The sequence below is a fragment of the Bombina bombina genome, chromosome 6 (assembly GCF_027579735.1).
Source record: "Bombina bombina isolate aBomBom1 chromosome 6, aBomBom1.pri, whole genome shotgun sequence".
In the NCBI taxonomy this organism is placed as follows: domain Eukaryota; kingdom Metazoa; phylum Chordata; class Amphibia; order Anura; family Bombinatoridae; genus Bombina; species Bombina bombina.
In genome coordinates, this window is record NC_069504.1 from 719379693 (window position 1) to 719401981 (window position 22289).

Here is a 22289-nt window from a genome sequence, read left to right on the forward strand (position 1 = left end):
TATTAGACTTTACAATTATGCTTCTTTGGGCAAGATTATTCTTGATTGGATCTCTCGGGCTGAGTTAGTGACTTCCTTTGATCTGGACTCATATTTTGTGGAACCATGGTCGCTGAAAGCCCTGATTCATTGTACTCCTCAGTCTCTCCCGTCAGAGGTATCGGCATTAAGCTCGTTTAGGAATATTATTATTGCTTGGTATAGACTTTGTAAACTGCCTGCTCAAAATTGATTCTTCTTTTTCGGATTACCTACCAATCAGGGGGAATCCCCAGTTCCTTCCCGGCTTAGACCAGAAATGCTTCTTTGAATGGCAGGCTAAAGGATTAGAATATGTTCATCAACTACTTGATGACGACTTATTGATGTTTCCCTGGGAAACAATTAGGGAACAATTTTCCCTTCCCAGGCTGCAGCGGTTTGCTTATTTTCAGATTCGACATTTTGTTAATGCCCAGAATTGGCATACTGGTGAGAGAGCTGATTGGACCGAACTTAAGACCTGTATTAGGAAATTCATTCATGGTGATTCATCAATTTCACTAATCTCTGATATTATGTTGACTAAGCAAGGCATACTGGAGGAAGACAAACGGATTAAGTTCTGGTACCCTTACATTAGTTCTATAGATCCGGAGGGAATAAGTAATAGTCTTGCGAGAGTGGCGAAACTGCCTATACCTACAAATTGGAAAGAATCTCACTTAAAACTATTAAATAATTCATATTTATCTCCGGCCTCAATGGCTAAATATTTTCCTAATAAAAATTTCCGTTGTGAACACTGCGCATTTACCCGGGCTGACCTTTGCCACATGTTATGGGCTTGTCCAAAGATCTCTCAATTATGGTTGAAAGTCCAATTTTGGTATAACAGGGTCTTTGCAAGTTCAACCACTTTCTCTCTTGAAAATATAGTGTTGTTACTTCCGGAGATAAGAGGAAGGGAGAGAATGCGGATTCTAAATACAATTTAAAAAGTGGATTGTAAAGACTCCCCCCAGTTTGACACAAGTTTTAGGGGATATTCAAGCCCAGATTATTTTTGAATCCTTTCATTGTCAGTTTGTATCCGAAAGAAAAATTAAAGAGTTCTTAATAGGCTGGGCCCCGGTCATTAAGACATACCCAAGTGCGGTGCAGAGACAGATTCTGAGACCCTTTCTGGCTTCAGTGAGCTTCGCAGAGTTAGTCCTACATGGTGAATTTTCAGATACCTGGATTAGAAATAGAAATTTGGTGGAATAAACCTTGACAGAGAATAGTTACTTTAGATAGTGACTTGCACTTTGGGTTATATGAGGAGGAGGGGTGGATTTTGTTCTTATAATTTTTTTTTATTTTTTTTTATTTTATTTTATTTTTTTGTTTTGTTTTGTCTTTTTTATTTATTTATTTATTTATTATTTTTTTTTTGTTGTTTTGTTATTTTATTATTCAATTTTGAAAATTAGCCATTCTATTAATTTATGTAGTCTCTATTGGATACAGAAATTTTATTAACATTTCTCACGACTGTCTAAAATTGTTTTTTTTGTATTGACATATTAATGTCTTATGGTGGTCCTGTGAGACTATGAGCGTCCTGCGAGACGTATATATGCTTAACAGATGTTATTTTCTTCGATTTTTGACTTATTCTGTTACTTAAATGGCTATGCTTAATAAAGATATTTAAAAAAAAAAAAAAAAAGAAATATATAAAACATCACTTTTACTACTTATATAAAAATAAAAAAAGTTAAAAAAATTAAGATTAAAAAATAAATAGGGTTAAACACATACAGTCCTGCCAATGTACACGGCCCAGTCTTGTGACACCAATGTTTTTTTGTTTGATTGTTTTTTCACACAATATCCCAGTGGTTTGCATATAACATCAGTGCGCCAGGGAGTGAAATGTAGCAACGACAAGAAGACAATTGGTAATCTGCCGTACCTAGCTAAGGTAAGTCTCTAAATACCCCTATCTAGTTCCTAACCCTCCCCTAGCTATGCCTACTTTATTTTTCTGCCAGCAACTTGCCTCCTCTACCGACACTCCGGGTGGTAGGGGAGAGCTGTAGGCCATCATTTCCTGTCCCCATTGTCCGACCCACTTATGGTTCTCTTTGCCTTTTCAGGCACTTCACACTCCAAAGAGAGGTAAATACGCAGTCCCTTGCACACTGATGATAATTGCACACCACTAAGTTATTGTGTGAAAAAACAAACAACAAAAAAAAATTGATGTCACAAGTCTGGACCTTTTGAGTTAGCAGGACTGTATGTGTTTTACGCTGTTAAACTTCTTGATGGTGCGGAGCACACACCTATGCCTTTCAACAGAAAACTAGCTACTAAACTGCATAATGTGGCATTTGAAATGTAGACATGTGCACTTGTGTCAATGACAAAGATGACGGCATTTAACTATTTTTGAAACCAGATTTCTTCTTGTGAAAGGGCACAGAACAAATAGCCAAATGCCACTGGAGGCCGCCATCTTCGGCATTCGTTTCCTTCCAAATTACACGAATGAACATGCCTATTAATAAGTAAATTACTCCTCTAGCTCACATTCTCATGGACTAGAAAACAGAATTTATACTTACTAATACATTTCTTTCTTTCAGGATGAGGAGAGTCCATAGTTCCATAACATGTGGGATTTATTCCCTGCCACTAGGAGGAGGTCAAGAACCCCCACAAGAGCTTTAATCCCTCCTACCTCCTCTCCCCACTCAGTTTACGTATAGCCAAGCAGAGGAGAGAGATAGAAAAGGTAGGAAAGACAGAAAATCAGGGTGAAGAGGTGCAAATAAGAACTATTGCCCATCAAGTAAAAATGCAGGCGGGTCCTATGGACTCTCCTCATCCCAAAAGAAAGAAATGTATCCGTAAGTATAAATTCTGTTTTCCTTCCTAAGATGAGGAGAGTCCATAGGTGTCCATAACATGTGAGATACAATACCCTAACCTAAGCTGAGAGTCCATGTTAAGGACGGGTGAGACAAAATCATGCCAGCTCCTATTTGCCAGACACTGCGGTCTGAAGGACTTTCCTGCTAAAAGCAGCTTTGGAAGAAGCATAAATACCAAAATGATAACATTTAGAAACGGTATGAAGAGAATACCAAGTTGCCACCCCAACCCATCAGACTTGCATCCGTAGTGACTATGATCCAGATAGGTCGAAGAAAAGTAGCTGCAAGGGTCAAATAAATACAATACTTTTTTTCCACCATGAGAGAGATTGTTTGACTGAAGAACTGAGCTTTATCGGTTGTTCCAGATGGAAACAATCCTTTGATCACTGCTTAAGCATGGACAATTGGAGAGGACGAAGATGCAAGCGAGAAAAAGGTACCGTGTCTGATGCTGCTACCATTAGTACTTCCATACAATGTGCTACAGATTGAGAATGAGCCATCTTTATGGAAAAACAGGCAGTCTGAAGTTTGGTTCTGTGAAGTTCTCGGAGAAATAATCACATTTGAACCGAGTCTATTTTCACACCAAGAAAAACCACCCTTGTGGCTGGTGATAAAAAACTTTTGGGGACATTGATTTCTCATCATGTTCCTGAAGGACAGATATCATTCTGTGGGTATGAGCAGTAGCCAGAGAAAGAAATGGAGCATGGACCTAGATATCGTCCAAATAAGGAGCAATGGAGATTCCTTGAGCTCTGATCACTGCTAAGAAAGCCCATAATACCTTCTTGAAAATGCAAGGGGTGGTTGCCAGACAGAAGGGGAGGGACACAAATTGGTAATGCTTGTTGAGAAAAGTAAACCTTAGAAACTGTGAATGGAATGTACAGATATGCATCTTTTGAATCTATAGTTGTCATAAATTGACCCTCCTAAATTTTAGGCAAGATGGTATAAATCGTTTCCATTTTCAAAGAGGGAACCTGAACACATTTTTAAGTTCAGGATAGGGTGATAAGTGTCTTCCTTCTTTGGGACAATAAAGACGTTGGAGTAGAAACCCTGAAACTGTTGAGAGATTGTCTTAAACACATTGAACAAAGGCAGCCGCCTTTACAGGATCCTTTGGTACGTGAGACAGATGAAACCGTTCCCAGGGAGGTCTGGTTAGAAAGCATATGCGATAACCCTGGGATATGATATTGAGAACCCAGGGATCCTGAACTGAGTGAGACCAGGCCTTCTGAAACCGAATCAATCTGCTCCCTGCCAGAAGATCTTCTGGACAAAGGGCTGTCCCTTCATGCAGATTTGAGTTGGGCTTTTTGGTCTGTTTGTTTTTATGCCAAAAATATCCTGGCTTCCAGGAAGGTTTAGAGGATTCAGACTTCTGGTTGGAGGGGGACTTTTGAGGGGAGCAAAAGGAATGAAAAGATTTGTTAATTTGTACTTCCCCTTAGATTTCTTGTCCTGAGATAAAAAAGCCCCCTTTCCCCCAGTGACAGTTTTGATAATAGAATCCAATTCTGATCCCAAAAAAATCTTCCCGTCAAAAGGGACTGATAATAGCCTATTTTTAGAAATCATGTCAACTGACCAAAATGTAAGCCATAAAGCTCTCCTTAAGAAAACAACAATGGACATATTTTGTACATAAATTTTAACGATGTCAGACTGCATCACAAATGAAATCATTAGCCATTTTTATGCCTTTAATGAAGTTGGTAATATACTCAGAAGATTGATCAGTAACCATCTGAGAAAGAGAATCACACCAGAAGGATGCCACAGCAGCCACACGGGTGATTGCTACTGCAGGTCTTAGCAGATTGGGAGAGGACTCAGATTTGTGATGCATTGGATCACTAAGCAAATAACTATTCTCCATAGGAATGGTAGTGCGTCTAGCTACGGTGGAAATAGCTCCATCAACCTTAGAAACTACTTCCCAGGCTGTCAAATTCTTCTCTGAAAGTGGATACATTCTTTTGAACCTGTTTGAAGGTGCAAAAATAATGCCTGGTTTCTTCCATTGTGCTTCAAAAGCCTTCGGCTAAGCTTTAAAAACTTGATTCAACTTATTATCCTCTGGATCCGGTTCTGATAGCTACAAGGTATCAGGTATGGTCCACTTTAAATCTAAACGTGGAATCAGCCTCAGGTATAGGATCAAAGTCATCAAAGGAGACTTCACCCTCAGAACGAGACTCAGTCTGGTCAGAGTTTTGTAAGGTTGGAGGTAACTGACCCTGGGGAATAGGACCCAGCGTGTTACAGGTATTGTGAGGTAAATCTCCTGATTTTGCTTATGCTTACTTGGTTTGGGGATAGCTGCTAAAATCTCTGTCATAGTCTTTTGAAGCCTAGATTTAAACTCTGGAGAAAAGTCAGTGGAATCCACTTTAGCCACAAAACCAGACATGGGCACTAATTGTCTGCCAGGTGTCATACTGACAGGATTATGGCATGTGAATTGGAGATGTGGGACACAATAAACACATAATTGGTTAATATGGTCCACTGGAACAGTTTTTCATAATGAACAGGGAAAATTAATGCAAAAGGTTCTTGGGCTGAAGTATGTTCCCTAGGGGGTCCATTCTAATGGGTCAGTCAAATCAAGTGGGGGTATAGATATGACTGCAAAATAATAAGCAAAACTGCAGGTAATTGGAAATAAAGGTATATTCCAAAACTTTTTATTATCAGTGTATTTGCACAAAGTACAACAGACAGCCTATAATAAACACCTCAGAACCACAGAAGACAGAGAAATAAAGCAAAATAAATTCCCTCAGAAAAAAGTTTTTATTACCCACTCCCTCAGCAGCTCCTATGAGGGTACTCACCCACCCCCTGGGCATATAAAGGGTTAAAAATGGACCCAGATAGCTTGTAAGGTTTGGAGATCCAGTGAGGGCAAGAGAAAGGGCGCCAAAAGGGGGCGGAGCCTACATCTGGAATGATGTGCTGGCTAAAGGCCTGTGAGAATAAAACACTAAAACACACTATAAACATATTTTATTGAATAAAACTGCATAAGGCAATTAGCGGTTTTCTTAAAGAGACAGTGTAGTTTTTTTGTTCTGTGCGGAAAAATAGTGAACTTAGATCGCTTAGGGGTAATAAGAAAATGAAAAAAGAGGGATTTTAACTCTGAATTCCATAAATTTTTATGCTAAACACATAGTTTAAGTCCTATGTGTAAAGACCAAGAACCCCCAACTATTTAGTACCTATAAAAGGAGAGTACTAGGGATAATTCCTGGGATGTCTGAGTCACTTATCTGGACTGTAGCACCCCTCCACTGTTTCTTACCAGCTTGCTGTGGCCTTTCTCCCACACAGAATGCTGAACCAGTACAGAGCCTATCCAGTGCAAGTAAATATACTACAGAGGATACTTGCGGATATAGCAGCATCCCCTCAGGTCATAGTTAAGAGATGGGGTGCCTGCGACGCCTGAGGGCAATTATGGCTAAGAGATTTACATGTGAGAGTACTGACATGACATAATTTTGTTTTTTTTAATAAAAATTATCCTGAAGTCTTCCTTAAGTGAAGATGGAAGAAGGGTCTCAAGACAGGTCTGAGCTGCCAAAAAATGATTACATATAATAATAATTAAATCTTGCTTGCAGAGCACTTCTCTCAAACTCTCTCCTCAGTGGCCACAAACAAACTGAGTGGGGAGAGGAGGCGGGAGGGATTAAAACTCTTGTGAGGGTTCTTGACTTCCTCCCAGTGGCAGGAAATATATCCCACATGTTATGGACACCTATGGACTCTCCTTATCTTACGAAAGAAAGTGGGTTCTGAAAACACTGAAAGGTAGGGGGCATTACAAGCCTTAGACCTGAGCATATTTCCTATTATGACTTTTTTTTGGCAGTGGCACCATAATGCATCCATTGCAACATGCAGACTGTTTAGGTTCTCTTGAACAAACATTCCTACTTATGCAAAACAATATATAAAGTTATACACAACCTAAAACTGGATGTGCCCAACTTAATAATATATATACTATAATATGAGTGCAATACAAAAGTGTCTAATGAAATCACCCCTAAATTGCGGTAATAACCAACAAAATGTAATAATAATGTGACAAAATGTCCAAGTATGTGATATATAAAATATAACATTGTATATGCATAAAGACGTTTAATATGCATTTGTCACATTGTATATATATATATATAGAAGACGCTTAATGTGCATTTGTTTATCTAGTAGCGTATCGCTAATTAGAATATCGTAGTTTGATTGGATCCCCATGCCGCCAGCGGCGGTTGTTGCATCGGATTGCATATGAAGTGGGGGGTATTGATCCTTTCAATTCATTGCACAGTAGCTGTATGATTACGCCCCTCTATGGTAAGATTTCACCATGGGCCCAAAATTGAATGGATATTTGTAAATGCCTGTCGTCATGACGCTACACAAGGACCTTACGCATGCACATTTGCTGTTTAGGCACGAAGTGAGACCCATATTTAAATGGACACACAACATTTGTAAGTATACACCTGAGGAAACGGTCTTAGAACCGAGAAACACGTAGTATATTTTTATATTCTGTTTTTATTAAACCAAGTATTTATATACGAGCCTGGGATCTGATCACCTTGCGTGTTGTGGTTTGCTGTTGTTTTGCTCTAATCGCACCTGATTGTGGTATGACAAACCTCAATCCACTTTAAACGGTCTATGATCTGAAGGATACTAACACACTCTAAAAGGATTTGGTTGATATACTTATCTGATATGTAGTGTGAACATAATGCCCTGCACAAGCAGGTGATCAGTAAATCTGGGAAATATTAGTCCACTGTCTGTCTGATCCGTAGTGTGAGTCACTGTTTTTGCTTCTCCGTTTGTGAGTACATTTCTGCACCTTCACCTTGTATAACATTTTGAGTGACATACTAGTTACGCTACAATTAATACACATACTAATTTCTCTGAATAGCACTGATAAAAAGAAGCTTTGTAACTCAATAGCTCACAAGACCATTTGTAACTAGATTGTTACGCAAACTTTTTTTGCTACATAATATTTTTTTTGTTTTTACTGATTCAACAATAGGTATCACATTTTAATCTATACAGTTGTTTGTTGATAAAATTAAGAAAACAAAAGCAAGTGCCCTGTGTGAGGATCGAACTCACGACCTTCAGATTATGAGACTGACGCGCTACCTACTGCGCTAACAAGGCAGCTGAGAAATCCAAGCTAACACTTTTTTACTTTTTCATCAAATCCCGACAAATTTCACTTAGAGGTCACCAACTGTACTGACATCACCAACCTCTACTGCTTCACCTCTTCCTATGTTATTTTATACAGGTAATTCACTAATGTTCCCTCACTTCTTCACTCCTTAATAAATCCAGCACATACAGTAATATAGGAACTGGTAAATCTAGAGAGGCGTAGTCAGTGAAGATAAAGAGACCTCTTGCCCTCTTTCTCTATTTTCACGTTTCTCTCAAACATAATTATTTAATTTCACATTTTGATTTGATTATATACTTACTGTTACTTTCTCTTTGTGTGTCTTTATGATACCTGTCACAGTGAATTTTGGTTTTGCTAATGATTCTATGTGCTCCTTAGAAGGGGGATTAACTCAAATGTCTGTTTCCAGTGAGTTGACTCATGTCATTCATGGTGGAGAATACATTCATACAAATCTGCTTTCTGATTGAAACATATAAGTGTACTGTGTATAAACTGGTGATCAAACATATAATATTATATTTAGCATTTTTAATAGTAATTAATAATAGAATGTAAATCTAGTTCATTTTTATTAAATTCAATCACACACATCAAAATTATATCATACATTGCTGGGGACATCACAGGTGCACGGAATGAGGTGGGACCAGAGCAAACTCCCCTATGTACAGGAGAACAACATGTCATCCATCACACAGAAGGAATGATGAGGACATTATGTAGTATCCTCAGTAATCTGTTATAAACTCCTCAAAATTATGGGGGCTATGGTTATTCTGGCTTAAGCTGATTTGTTATCAAAACAAAAACAAGACTACAATACCCGGACTGTCCAGTATTTCAGGTTACTGCCCGGTATTTTATTTTTTTTAAACGGACATAGCCTTAGTTTGCTTTTGAATTTTTTTTACTATTTAAGATGTCCGTGGCTGGAGTCCAAACTGCATCCGGGCCAACCTACCTAACCAGCAGTAAGTTAGTAATCCATTGAAGCCCATTAGCTCAGCCCTGGCAGCCCGTGTCCACCGGCACCCCTTCTAGCCCCACGCTACTCGTCTACAGCTGATCCTGATATGTTGTGCGGCGCCCCTCTGCCTCAGCATGTGCCGTGCGTGCTGTCTGTGAGAATGTTGGACGTCACGTGATCACGCGCATGACAGCAGGAAGACCGGCAGGCTTCACTGTCTACAGTCTATGCTGCTGAGCCTGTGTGACTTTGAGTGTGAATTCACTCAGTCAGAGCAAGTGTTCAATGTAACATGGTCTCAGGAAGACAATAGCTCCCTCTAGACAATCCAATATCCCTCCCTATTAAAAGTACAAGATATCCATTCCTCATTCATTTCAAGGAGGATTTTGGGCTCTGCTTTAATTTAACCAGAAATAATCCTTTGTTTACACAGAGATTGCTACCTGTGATTGTACTTTTTCTGGACATTTGCGGAACTTGTATACCTCCCGGGATGGTGTTACTTAATATATACTAGGGGGTATTTTTTGTTAACATGACCGGTCAAACAATTGTCAAATTTTATTCTAACTGTGGTTATTGTAGTACGTAATAAATGTATGCACTAGATAATTTTTCTTAGGTGCAGTAAATTGAATTTTTTGTGTTCCCCCTGGTGTCTCATCTCCATATTGGGGCATTTTGATTTTAGCATAATAATCAGTGCTGGCGAATATAGTCTTTATAGTTCAGTTGAACCAATTTTCTCTCTGTTTCGCTTTAATTATACACACACTCCCCCCCCCCCCCCCCCCACGCTTATCTGTCCGGTATTTTTGTTACAGACACCTGGCAACCCTACTATTGGCTAAGAGGTGAAAACGTCACCTCTCAAGCAACACAGCTTTCTGCCGTAGGCTGCCTATTTTATACTTCATGAATGAAAGTCACCTTTATTTGTTCCAATGGTCAATCCTAGCGTTTCACAAACGTTAGGATTGCCTTTCACTTTAACTGGCCTCAGCAGTGTTGATCTGTTAAGTTACTTTAAACCAATGGAGATTTTGCTAACTATAGGCCAGTCAGTTTGACCTCAATTGCAGGAAAATTAACGGAAACTCTTTTAGAGGAAAGACTTGTATCTTACCTTCAAACAACTTAGAAGACAAAAGGACAGCATGGTTTCACTGTTGGAAGATCATGTCAGACTAATTCAGTGGTGGGATTCAGCTAGTTTGCACGATCTGGTGAGTGCCACCACAATGTATTGCTCTCTGTACAAGCTGCGCTCTAGAAACAGGGAATTCGGTAAGAAACCTTTTAAATATCAGTTATGGTGTGCAAACTACTAGCAAGCAGCGCCATCTATAAGACCACCTTCTAAAACATGTCAGGGGTCATAACCTGTAGCCATATTGTGTGCCAGCAGTGCTATGTTATGGAGTCCTGCAGGGAGCGCAACAATCTTTGGGCATTGAATATTTACTAGCAGTAGTGGCAGTGGTGTCCAGCATGGAGTGGATCTCCTTTGGCCCCTGAAGATTGTGTGTCGTGCGGTTCAAGCAGTGGGGCATCCAGCAGGAAATGCGAGGATCTCCCATTAATCTCTGAAGATTTAACAGCGCAGCGATCTTTGCTGGTGGTTTCCAGCACGGAGCATATCTCCATTGGCCCCTTAAAGGGACAGTCTAGTCCAAAATATACTTTCATGATTCAGATAAGGTATGTAATCTTAAACAACTTACTTTTATCATCATTTTTGCTTTGTTCTCTTGGTTCTTAGTTGAAAGCTAAACCTAGGCAGGCTCATATGTTAATTTCTTAGCTATTGAAGGCCGCCTCTTATCTGAATGCATTTTAACAGTTTTTCACAACTAGAGGGCATTAGTTCATGTGCGCCATATAGATAACATTGTGCTCATGCTCGTGGAGTTACCTATGAATCAGCACTGATTGGCTAAAATGCAAGCCTGTCAAAAGAACTGAGATAAGGGGCAGCCTGCAGAGGCTAAGATAAAAGGTAATCACAGAGGTAAAAAGTATATTAGTATAACAATGTTGGTTATGCAAAACTGGGGAATGGGTATTAAAGGGATTATCTATTTTTTTAAACAATAAAAACTCTGGTGTAGACTGTCCCTTTAAGATTCTATGTTGTGTGGTTCCCTGCATTGATGGGGTTCAGCATTGAGGGACAGAATCAGATTTGCCTGTGAAAAAAAGGTATATTGCCACTGACACCAATGATTTACATAAGCATCATTAACGAATTAAGGCCTGCTAATAGTCTGGAAATAATAATAATAATATAAGGTTATTATTTTATTATTATTTTGATGAGATCATTAGCAGGCCTTAAAGGGATATGAAACCAAAAATGCTTATTTTGCATGCAATTTTAAACAACTTTCTAATTTACTTCTATTATCAATTTTTCTTTATTTTTTGTATTTTTGTTTAAAAGCGGGGATGTAAGCTTAGGAGTCTGCCCATTTCTGGAACACTAAATGGCGGCAGATTTGCAAGAATGGTATCCATATGCAAGAGCACTAGAGGGCAGCACTATTTCCTGCCATGTAGTGCTTCAGATGCCGACTATCTCTTCAACCTCTGCAACACAGAATATCATGGGAATGAAACAAATTTGGTAATAGAAGTAAATTAGAAACTTTTTTTTTAAATGGTCTGCTCTGAGTAACAAAATAATTATTTTGGGGTTCATATCCCTTTGATTTGTTTTGATGCATAAGTAAACTGCTGAGACATGCTCCATACTACATATACACAAGGGAATCCTACTGACAAGAAAAAACTCTCTCTTATCACTAAAGTAAGGGTGCCCCTGTTTTCCTACATAATTAATGGACCTGATTAATTATATGTGTATAAACCCCAGACTGCAGAAAATTATGTGCTCTATTTCATTTGCTGCAATGTCAGGCAATGTAATTTACATCATTCATACACATATTTGTCTCTTTAAGTAACAGCATCATATAATATTCCATCTGCCGTGATCGTATAGTGGTTAGTACTCTGCGTTGTGGCCGCAGCAACCCCGGTTCGAATCCGGGTCACGGCACTTTTTTTTTTTTTTTAAATTTTCTTTTTTGAAGAATAAATCATATATATATTTTTTTTTTTGAATGCTATCTTTGAAAGTTACATTTCGAATATATATTCATAAAACACAGTAAACAAGTATAGAAAACTACATGTGAAGTAAATGGCTTTATCATGCCCACACACAGTCAATTACGCAGCAATACAAAAGCTATCCTCCTTTTGTTTGCTAGAACATTGTATTTTTATCCTTCCCCATTATACCAGAGGTGGACTGAGAGGGGGGGAGGGTGGATATTGCCCCCAGGGCCCCATCAGTGGTGGAAACTGACCAGCGTATACTTCTTAGGTGGCATTGGAATGTAAACAACTACACATGGCTGCCTGCTTAACCGTACTTTGGACATTGCCCTGCATCGTTTCCTTTTATAGCCAGCCCCTCATACTGTGCACTCTGCAATATGAAGGATTAAATAGAATTCTCTTTGCCTAATCTTTCCCTGCACTTTCGCTGCCCTGTCTTTATGGATGAAACCATATCCACTGCAAGTGGGGCGGATGGGCAAAGGAGGGAGATCAAGTAAACAGAAATTATTTTCACATTATAATTATTTTCGATAAGATAGAAAGTTTTTCTTATATACTGTCATACATTTTGTACTGACACCTGGGGAGACAGTTTGTTTCTTATTAGATTAAGCACCACGTCACTCAGTGACCCACTCCTTTCTATTGAGCGAGAACACAAAACTGCATGAGGGAGGGGCCGGCTTCCCATGCAGCGAGCAGGGCATTGTGAAGGAGACCTGTAGGAGACTTGTGTACTGATCCTAATAAAAATGCAGAGCGGTACTTTGTGTCAGTGCTGTGTTTGTTGTGTCTGTGCAAGCTGTTCTGTATGTGTTGGTGGCAATATTTGTGATACCATTGCCTCTGCTAGCTGACAATCAATATTGTAAGAGGAAGTCTGTCAGTGTGAGCACACTCCCCTGTCTAATCAGCAAGTAAATGCTGACTGGACCGGGATCAAAGTAAAAAAACGCTCATTTCAGGGGCGTTTGGAATCAACAGTGAAAGAGACTATTTTTAGAGATAAATATAATCAAGGAGTAAGAGGCTTTTTATTATGTACCTTTAAATTAAGCAGCGAGCAGACTTATGTGCACAGAGCTTTATTTTTCAGTTGTGACAAAGGCAGCATTTAATATTTGCTTAAGAAATAAATGGTATCTGCTGCTTACACAATAGAAAAAGCACTGCAGACACGATTACGTATTATTTCTTTGGGGAAAACATGTCTTAGTTATATTTGAATACTTTATTAAAACAAATAAAAAAAGAGAATACAAACTATGCTCAGCACATACATTACAATTTAGAAGACTGTACAAGGGTTGATTATGTCTTACAAATATAGGGGACCCTAGTCATCAGCATAGCTATTTTATTTTTTTGCCTGTATAAGATCTCAGAGATAGTCTATTAAGAAAAAAAAATTATTTTACATAATCATCTACAGAGTAAAAAGTAACTTCCCTGACCGGGAATCGAACCCGGGCCGCGGCGGTGAGAGCGCCGAATCCTAACCACTAGACCACCAGGGAAGAACTATCTATGCCCTTGAAAAGTACAAATTTAGATAATGAAAAATACCGTTTCGGAAAATACAATTTTCAGATAGATTTATTAAACAGGAGAATTGTGCAACACTTGTCAAACTAAAAAAACCCCGTGAAGTGATACAAAACACAATTTTCATGACACTGACTATACCGGATAACCAGCACTTACTCAGATGCATACAGTTAGAAGAAAACAATAAACTTGTCAAGACAAGTTCTTTGTTAATATGTGTTACAAATATAGGGAACCCTAGTCATTACCATTAATCAACAATAAAATTTAGTTTCCCTGACCGGGAATCGAACCCGGGCCGCGGCGGTGAGAGCGCCGAATCCTAACCACTAGACCACCAGGGAACTACAACACATTTGAAAAAACAATACAGTTCACTGTATGCAATTAATGTATGCTTTGGATAGTATCCTTATTCAAATACATTCTTGTGGCATTAGAAGTTAAATGCATTCATAGTTTTTCTATTTTCTCTTGTTAAGTGTAGTCAGTCTACGGGTCATCCATTACTTATGGGATTATATCTCTTCCCAACAGGAAGTTGCAAGAGGATCAGGAAGTTGCAAGAGGATCACCCAAGCAGAGCTGCTATATAGCTCCTCCCCTCACATGTCATACCCAGTCATTCTCTTGCAAGTCTCAACAAAGGAGGTTGTGAGAGGAGATAGGAGTTTTTTTACTTAATTCTTCAATCAAAAGTTTATTATTTTAAAATGGCACCGGAGTGTGCTGTTTTTTCTCTCAGACAGTATTTAGAAGAAGAAAATCTGCCTGCGTTTTCTATGATCTTAGCAGACGTAACTAAGATCCACTGGCTGTTCTCGCACATTCTGAGGAGGGGTAACTTCAGAAAAGGGAATAGCATGCGGGGTCCCCCGCAAATGAGGTATGTGCAGTATAATATTTTCTAGGAATGGAATTGACTAAGAAAACACTGCTGTTACCCATATGATGTAAGTACAGCCTTTAATGCAGTAGTAGCGACTGGTATCAGGCTGTTAAATGTATGCGCAGTTGAGTTATTTTCTAGGGACTAGAATTTGACTGAGAAAATACTGTTAATACTGAAATAAATGTATAAGCCTTAACTGCAGTAGAAGCGACTGGTAGCAGGCTTAGTGATAACTTTGCATAACACTGGAAAAGTTGTTTTTTAAAACGTTTACTGGCATGTTATTCATTTTGTGAGGTACTTTGGTGATAAATCTTTTTGGGCATGATTTTTTCCACATGGCTAACGTTTATTTCTGCATAGAAACTGTTGTAACAGGTCTCCCACTGTTGTAATATGGGTGGGAGGGGCCTTTTTTTAGCACCTTGTTGCGCAGATTAAATTCTAGCACAGTCTTCCTGCTTTTTCCTCCTTGATCCAGGACGTCTCCAGAGAGCTCAGGGGTCTTCAAAATTCATTTTTGAGGGAGGTAATCAGTCACAGCAGACCTGTGACAGTGTGTTTGACTGTGAGAAAGACGTTAAATCTAAAATTGATTATCCGGTTGTGGGTATTGAGGGGTTAATCATCCGTTTGCTAGTGGGTGCAATCCTCTGCTAAATTCATACATTTACTGTTAAAATTGTTGGCTATAACTGAATTAGTTCATTGTTATTTCAACTGTGACAGTTTTTTTTGTGTTTTTAAAAGCGCTGCTGCGTTTTTTCTATTGCTTGTAAATTCACTGAAAGATTTTTTCCAAGCTTGCTAGTCTTCATTGCTAGTCTGTTTAAACATGTCTGATACAGATGAATCTACTTGTTCATTATGTTTAAAAGCCAATGTGGAGCCCAATAGAAATTTGTGTACCAATTGTATTGATGTTACTTTAAATAAAAGTCAGTCTTTACCGGTAAAGAAATTATCACCAGACATTGAGGGGGAAGTTATGCCGACTAACTCTCCTCACGTGTCAGTACCTTCGCCTCCCGCTCAGGAGGTGCGTGAGATTGTGGCGCCAAGTACATCAAGGCCCTTACAAATCACTTTGCATGATATGGCTAATGTTATGAAAGAAGTATTATCTAATTTGCCTGAGTTAAGAGGCAAGCGCGATAGCTCTGGGTTTAGGACAGAGCGTGCCGATTACACGAGAGCCATGTCCGATACTGCGTCACAATTTGCAGAACATGAGGACGGAGAGCTTCATTCTGTGGGTGACGGATCTGATCCGGGGAGACCGGATTCAGAAATTTCAAATTTTAAATTTAAGCTTGAGAACCTCCGTGTATTGCTAGGGGAGGTGTTAGCGGCTCTGAATGATTGCGACACGGTGGCAATCCCAGAGAAATTATGTAGGCTGGATAAATACTATGCGGGTACCGGTGTGTACTGACGTTTTTCCTATACCTAAAAGGCTTACAGAGATTATTAGCAAGGAGTGGGATAGACCCGGTGTGCCTTTTTCCCCTCCTCCGATATTTAGAAAAATGTTCCCAATAGATGCCACCACACGAGACTTATGGCAGACGGTCCCTAAGGTGGAGGAAGCAGTTTCTACTTTAGCCAAGCGTACCACTATCCCGGTGGAGGATAGTTGTGCTTTCTCAGATCCAATGGATAAAAAATTAGAAGGTTACCTTAAGAAAATGTTTGTTCAACAAGGTTTTATATTACAGCCCCTTGCATGCATTGCGCCCGTCACTGCTGCGGCAGCATTCTGGTTTGAGTCTCTGGAAGAGGCTATTCGCACAGCACCATTGGATGAGATTATGAACAAGCTTAAAGCCCTTAAGCTAGCTAATGCATTTGTTTCGGATGCCGTGGTGCATTTAACCAAACTAACGGCTAAGAACTCCGGATTCGCCATCCAGGCGTGCAGAGCGCTATGGCTTAAATCCTGGTCAGCAGATGTAACTTCTAAATCTAAATTGCTTAATATTCCTTTCAAAGGGCAAACCTTATTCGGGCCCGGCTTGAAAGAAATTATTGCTGACATAACTGGAGGTAAGGGTCACTCCCTTCCTCAGGACAGGGCCAAATCAAAGGCCAAACAGTCTAATTTTCGTGCCTTTCGTAATTTCAAGGCAGGAGCAGCATCAACTTCCTCCGCTCCAAAACAGGAAGGGACTGCTACTCGTTACAGACAGGGTTGGAAAAGCAACCAGTCCTGGAACAAGGGCAAGCAGGCCAGAAAACCTGCTGCTGCCCCTAAGACAGCATGAAGTGAGGGCCCCCTGTCCGAAAACGGATCTAGTGGGGGGCAGACTTTCTCTCTTCGCCCAAGCTTGGGCAAGAGATGTCCAGGATCCCTGGGCGTTGGAGATCATATCTCAGGGATATCTTCTGGACTTCAAAGTTTCTCCTCCACAAGGGAGATTTCATCTTTCAAGGTTATCAGCAAACCAAATAAAGAAAGAGGCGTTTATACGCTGTGTACAAGACCTCTTATTAATGGGGGTGATCCACCCAGTTCCGCGGACGGAACAAGGGCAAGGATTTTATACAAATCTGTTTGTGGTTCCCAAGAAAGAGGGAAGCTTCAGACCAATCTTGGACTTAAAGATCCAAAACAAGTTCCTAAGAGTTCCATCATTCAAAATGGAAACTATTCGAACCATCCTACCCATGATCCAAGAGGGTCAGTACATGACCACAGTGGACTTAAAGGATGCCTACCTTCACATACCGATTCACAAGGATCATTATCGGTATCTAAGATTTGCCTTCCTAGACAGGCATTACCAGTTTGTAGCTCTTCCCTTCGGGTTAGCTACGGCCCCAAGAATCTTTACAAAGGTTCTGGGCTCACTTCTGGCGGTACTAAGACCGCGAGGCATAGCGGTGGCTCCGTACCTAGACGACATTCTGATACAAGCGTCAAGTTTTCAAATTGCCAAGTCTCATACAGAGATAGTTCTGGCATTTCTGAGGTCGCATGGGTGGAAGGTGAACGTGGAAAAGAGTTCTCTATTACCACTCACAAGGGTTCCCTTCTTAGGGACTCTTATAGATTCTGTAGAGATGAAAATTTACCTGACGGAGGCCAGGTTATCAAAACTTCTAAATGCTTGCCGTGCCCTTCATTCCATTCCACACCCGTCAGTAGCCCAGTGCATGGAAGTAATCGGCTTAATGGTAGCAGCAATGGACATAGTACCATTTGCGCGCCTGCATCTCAGACCGCTGCAATTATGCATGCTCAGTCAGTGGAATGGGGATTACTCAGATTTGTCCCCTCTAATAAATCTGGATCAAGAGACCAGGGATTCTCTTCTCTGGTGGCTTTCTCGACTCCATCTGTCCAAAGGGATGACCTTTCGCAGGCCAGATTGGACGATTGTAACAACAGATGCCAGCCTTCTAGGTTGGGGCGCAGTCTGGAACTCCCTGAAGGCTCAGGGATCGTGGACTCAGGAGGAGAAACTCCTCCCAATAAATATTCTGGAATTAAGAGCGATATTCAATGCTCTTCTAGCTTGGCCTCAGTTGGCAACACTGAGGTTCATCAGATTTCAGTCGGACAATATCACGACTGTGGCTTACATCAACCATCAAGGGGGAACCAGGAGTTCCCTAGCGATGTTGGAAGTATCAAAGATAATTCGCTGGGCAGAGTCCAACTCTTGCCACCTGTCAGCGATCTATATCCCAGGCGTGGAGAACTGGGAGGCGGACTTCCTAAGTCGCCAGACTTTTCATCCGGGGGAGTGGGAACTTCATCCGGAGGTCTTCGCTCAACTAATTCATCGTTGGGGCAAACCGGAACTGGATCTCATGGCTTCTCGACAGAATGCTAAACTTCCTTGCTACGGATCCAGGTCCAGGGACCCGGGAGCGGCGCTGATAGATGCTCTAGCAGCCCCTTGGGTTTTCAACATGGCTTATGTGTTTCCACCATTTCCGCTGCTTCCTCGGCTGATTGCCAAGATCAAACAGGAGAGAGCATCAGTGATTCTGATAGCACCTGCGTGGCCACGCAGGACCTGGTATGCAGATCTAGTGGGCATGTCGTCCTGTCCACCATGGTCTCTACCTCTGAGACAGGACCTTCTAATTCAGGGTCCTTTCAACCATCCAGATCTAATTTCTCTGAGGCTGACTGCATGGAGATTGAACGCTTGATTCTATCAAAGCGTGGCTTCTCGGAGTCAGTTATTGATACCTTAATACAGGCTCGGAAACCTGTTACCAGAAAAATTTACCATAAAATATGGCGTAAATACTTATATTGGTGTGAATCCAAGAGTTACTCATGGAGTAAAGTTAGGATTCCTAGGATTTTGTCTTTTCTACAAGAGGGTTAAGAAAAGGGTTTATCTGCTAGTTCATTAAAGGGACAGATTTCTGCTCTGTCTATTCTGTTACAAAAACGTCTGGCAGATGTCCCAGACGTTCAGGCTTTTTGTCAGGCTTTGGCTAGGATTAAGCCTGTGTTTAAGACTGTTGCTCCGCCGTGGAGCTTAAACTTAGTTCTTAAAGTTCTTCAAGGTGTTCCGTTTGAACCCCTCCATTCCATTGATATTAAGCTGTTATCTTGCAAAGTTCTGTTTTTGATGGCTATTTCCTCGGCTCGAAGAGTCTCTGAGTTATCTGCCCTACACTGTGATTCTCCTTATCTGATTTTTCATTCAGACAAGGTAGTTCTGCGTACTAAACCTGGGTTTTTACCTAAGGTAGTTTCTTACAGGAATATCAATCAAGAGATTGTTGTTCCATTTCTATGCCCTAATCCTTCTTCGAAGAAGGAACGACTTTTGCATAATCTGGACGTAGTCCGTGCCCTGAAGTTCTATTTGCAAGCAACTAAGGATTTTCGTCAAACTTCTTCCCTGTTTGTCGTTTACTCTGGACAGAGGAGAGGTCAAAAGGCTTCGGCTACCTCTCTCTCCTTTTGACTTCGTAGCATAATACGTTTAGCCTATGAGACTGCTGGACAGCAGCCTCCTGAAAGAATTACAGCTCATTCCACTAGAGCTGTGGCTTCCACCTGGGCCTTTAAAAATGAGGCCTCTGCTGAACAGATTTGCAAGGCTGCAACTTGGTCTTCACTTCACACTTTTTCAAAATTTTACAAATTTGACACTTTTGCTTCTTCGGAGGCTATTTTTGGGAGAAAGGTGCTTCAGGCAGTGGTTCCTTCCGTTTAAAGTTCCTGCCTTGTCCCTCCCATCATCCGTGTACTTTAGCTTTGGTATTGGTATCCCATAAGTAATGGATGACCCGTGGACTGACTACACTTAACAAGAGAAAACATAATTTATGCTTACCTGATAAATTTATTTCTCTTGTAGTGTAGTCAGTCCACGGCCCGCCCTGTCTTTTAAGGCAGACCTAAATTTTAATTAAACTCCAGTCACCACTGCACCCTATGGTTTCTCCTTTCTCGTCTTGTTTCGGTCGAATGACTGGATATGACATGTGAGGGGAGGAGCTATATAGCAGCTCTGCTTGGGTGATCCTCTTGCAACTTCCTGTTGGGAAGAGATATAATCCCATAAGTAATGGATGACCCGTGGACTGACTACACTACAAGAGAAATAAATTTATCAGGTAAGCATAAATTATGTTTTTATTAGCCTCAAAATCAGTTCTTTTTATCATGAGATAGGGAATATGTGTTAGTTGTGTTTCAAGATTATAATTTTAATCTTCTATTGAATATCATCAACCTTGTCACTCATGTGAGAAAATTAATTATAAGCAATACATTTATCATAACTTGGTATATAATTTTGTAATGGAATAACAGCTCCATCTTGTGTTATAGTATATTCATTGATTACAAGAAAAGTATCACTTCTTTTTATTACTAATAATATAATAATTGATTACAATAAACAAATTATTCATACGAATGTGGTGAAGAATTCCTCAACACAAGTTTAGTATGCTAAGAAGGAAAAGGGAGATACAGTCTCAAGAGAAACACAGAATAAAAAAACGAGGGATATCGGAACTGCTGTCTCATTGGGGGTCTCAACTTTTGAATGGAGGGGGGTAGGTAGGGGTATACTACCCCCCTCCATTCAAAAGTTGACTTACAATTTACAGAGGTTTAAAGTGATGGTAAACTTTTATCCCCCACAACGGGATCAGTGCTGGGCCCTATTCTTTTTAATATTTTTATAAATGACTTGGATCTAGGATTAAATAGCAACATCTCTATTTTTGCAGATGATACTAAGTTAAGTAAGGTCATTAAGTCAGAGCAGGATGAACTTTTGTTACAAAGGGACCTGCAAAAATTAGAAGTATGGGCAGGTAAATGGAAAATGAGATTTAATACAGGAAAATGCAAGGTTCTACATTCTGGAAGTAAAAATAAGCAGGCAACGTATTATTTAAATGGAACAAGACTTAGCCAAACACAGGAGGAAAGGGATTTGGGAGTAGTAATAGATAACAAGCTAAAGATGGGTGCACAATGCAGGGCAGCAGCTTCAAAGGCTAATAAGATACTAGCATGTATTAAAAGAGGCATTGACTCAAGTCACTATATAAAGCCCTGGTAAGACCTCACCTTGAGTATGGCGTGCAGTTCTGGGGACTGATCGCAAAAAAAGATATTGCAGAACTAGAAAAAGTTCAGAGAAGGGGCACAAAGCTAATAAGGGGATTGGAGAATTTAACCTATGAGGAGAGGCTAGCCAAACTGGGTCTGTTTTCTTTAGAAAAAAGGCACTTAAGAGGTGACATGATTACTTTATATAAATATATTCAAGGCCCATATACAGAGATGACAGAAGCGCTGTTTATTCCAAGAAAATTGTTTGTGACCAGAGGTCACAATTTAAGGTTGGAGGAAAGGAGATTTAATCTCCTGCAACGGAAACGTTTTTTCACTGTAAGAGCAATAACATTTTGGAACTCATTACCAAAGGAGGTAGTGAAGCCAATACCCTAGATACATTTAAAAATTATTTGGATACATTTCTGTCTATAAACAAAATTCAAGGATATGATTGCTAGTATTAAATGGGTCACCTTTTAGTGGGATTATTTAAGCTTAACTGGAGCTTTTTGTATATATTTTAGATTTGTATAGGTTGAACTTGATGGACTTCGGTCTTTTTTCAACCTCATCTACTATGTTACTATGTTACATTGTGGAGGATTTAGGCATACACAGAGTAATCTAAGTCAGGAGCGTGCATCTATGCCAATGTAGAGAGTGGGTGGGACCGCTCCCTACATCCACACTCGATAATAGTAAGAATAAAAAAACATAATTTATGCTTACCTGATAAATTCCTTTCTCCTGTAGTGTAGTCAGTCCACGGGTCATCATTACTTATGGGATATTAACTCCTCCCCAACAGGAAGTGCAAGAGGATCACCCAAGCAGAGTTGCTATATAGCTCCTCCCCTCTACGTCACACCCAGTCATTCGACCGAAAACCAAACGAGAAAGGAGAAACTATAGGGTGCAGTGGTGACTGGAGTATAATTTAAAAATTTAGACCTGCCATAAAAAACAGGGCGGGCCGTGGACTGACAACACAACAGGAGAAAGGAATTTATCAGGTAAGCATAAATTATGTTTTC

At 40.1% G+C, this 22289-nt stretch overlaps 4 non-coding genes across 4 annotated transcripts; 1 reads left to right on the forward strand and 3 right to left on the reverse strand.

Moving 5' to 3' along the window:
• Positions 1-8065: 8065 nt before the first annotated feature.
• TRNAM-CAU (transfer RNA methionine (anticodon CAU)) lies at positions 8066-8138 on the reverse strand. The gene has a single exon. It is a non-coding gene; the product is annotated as a tRNA-Met (tRNA).
• A 3984-nt stretch (positions 8139-12122) lies between these two features.
• On the forward strand, positions 12123-12194 carry TRNAH-GUG (transfer RNA histidin (anticodon GUG)). Its single transcript has one exon. It is a non-coding gene; the product is annotated as a tRNA-His (tRNA).
• Positions 12195-13707: 1513 nt separating this feature from the next.
• TRNAE-CUC (transfer RNA glutamic acid (anticodon CUC)) lies at positions 13708-13779 on the reverse strand. The gene has a single exon. It is a non-coding gene; the product is annotated as a tRNA-Glu (tRNA).
• Positions 13780-14082: 303 nt separating this feature from the next.
• Positions 14083-14154, reverse strand: TRNAE-CUC (transfer RNA glutamic acid (anticodon CUC)). Its single transcript has one exon. It is a non-coding gene; the product is annotated as a tRNA-Glu (tRNA).
• Between the last annotated feature and the right edge of the window lie 8135 nt (positions 14155-22289).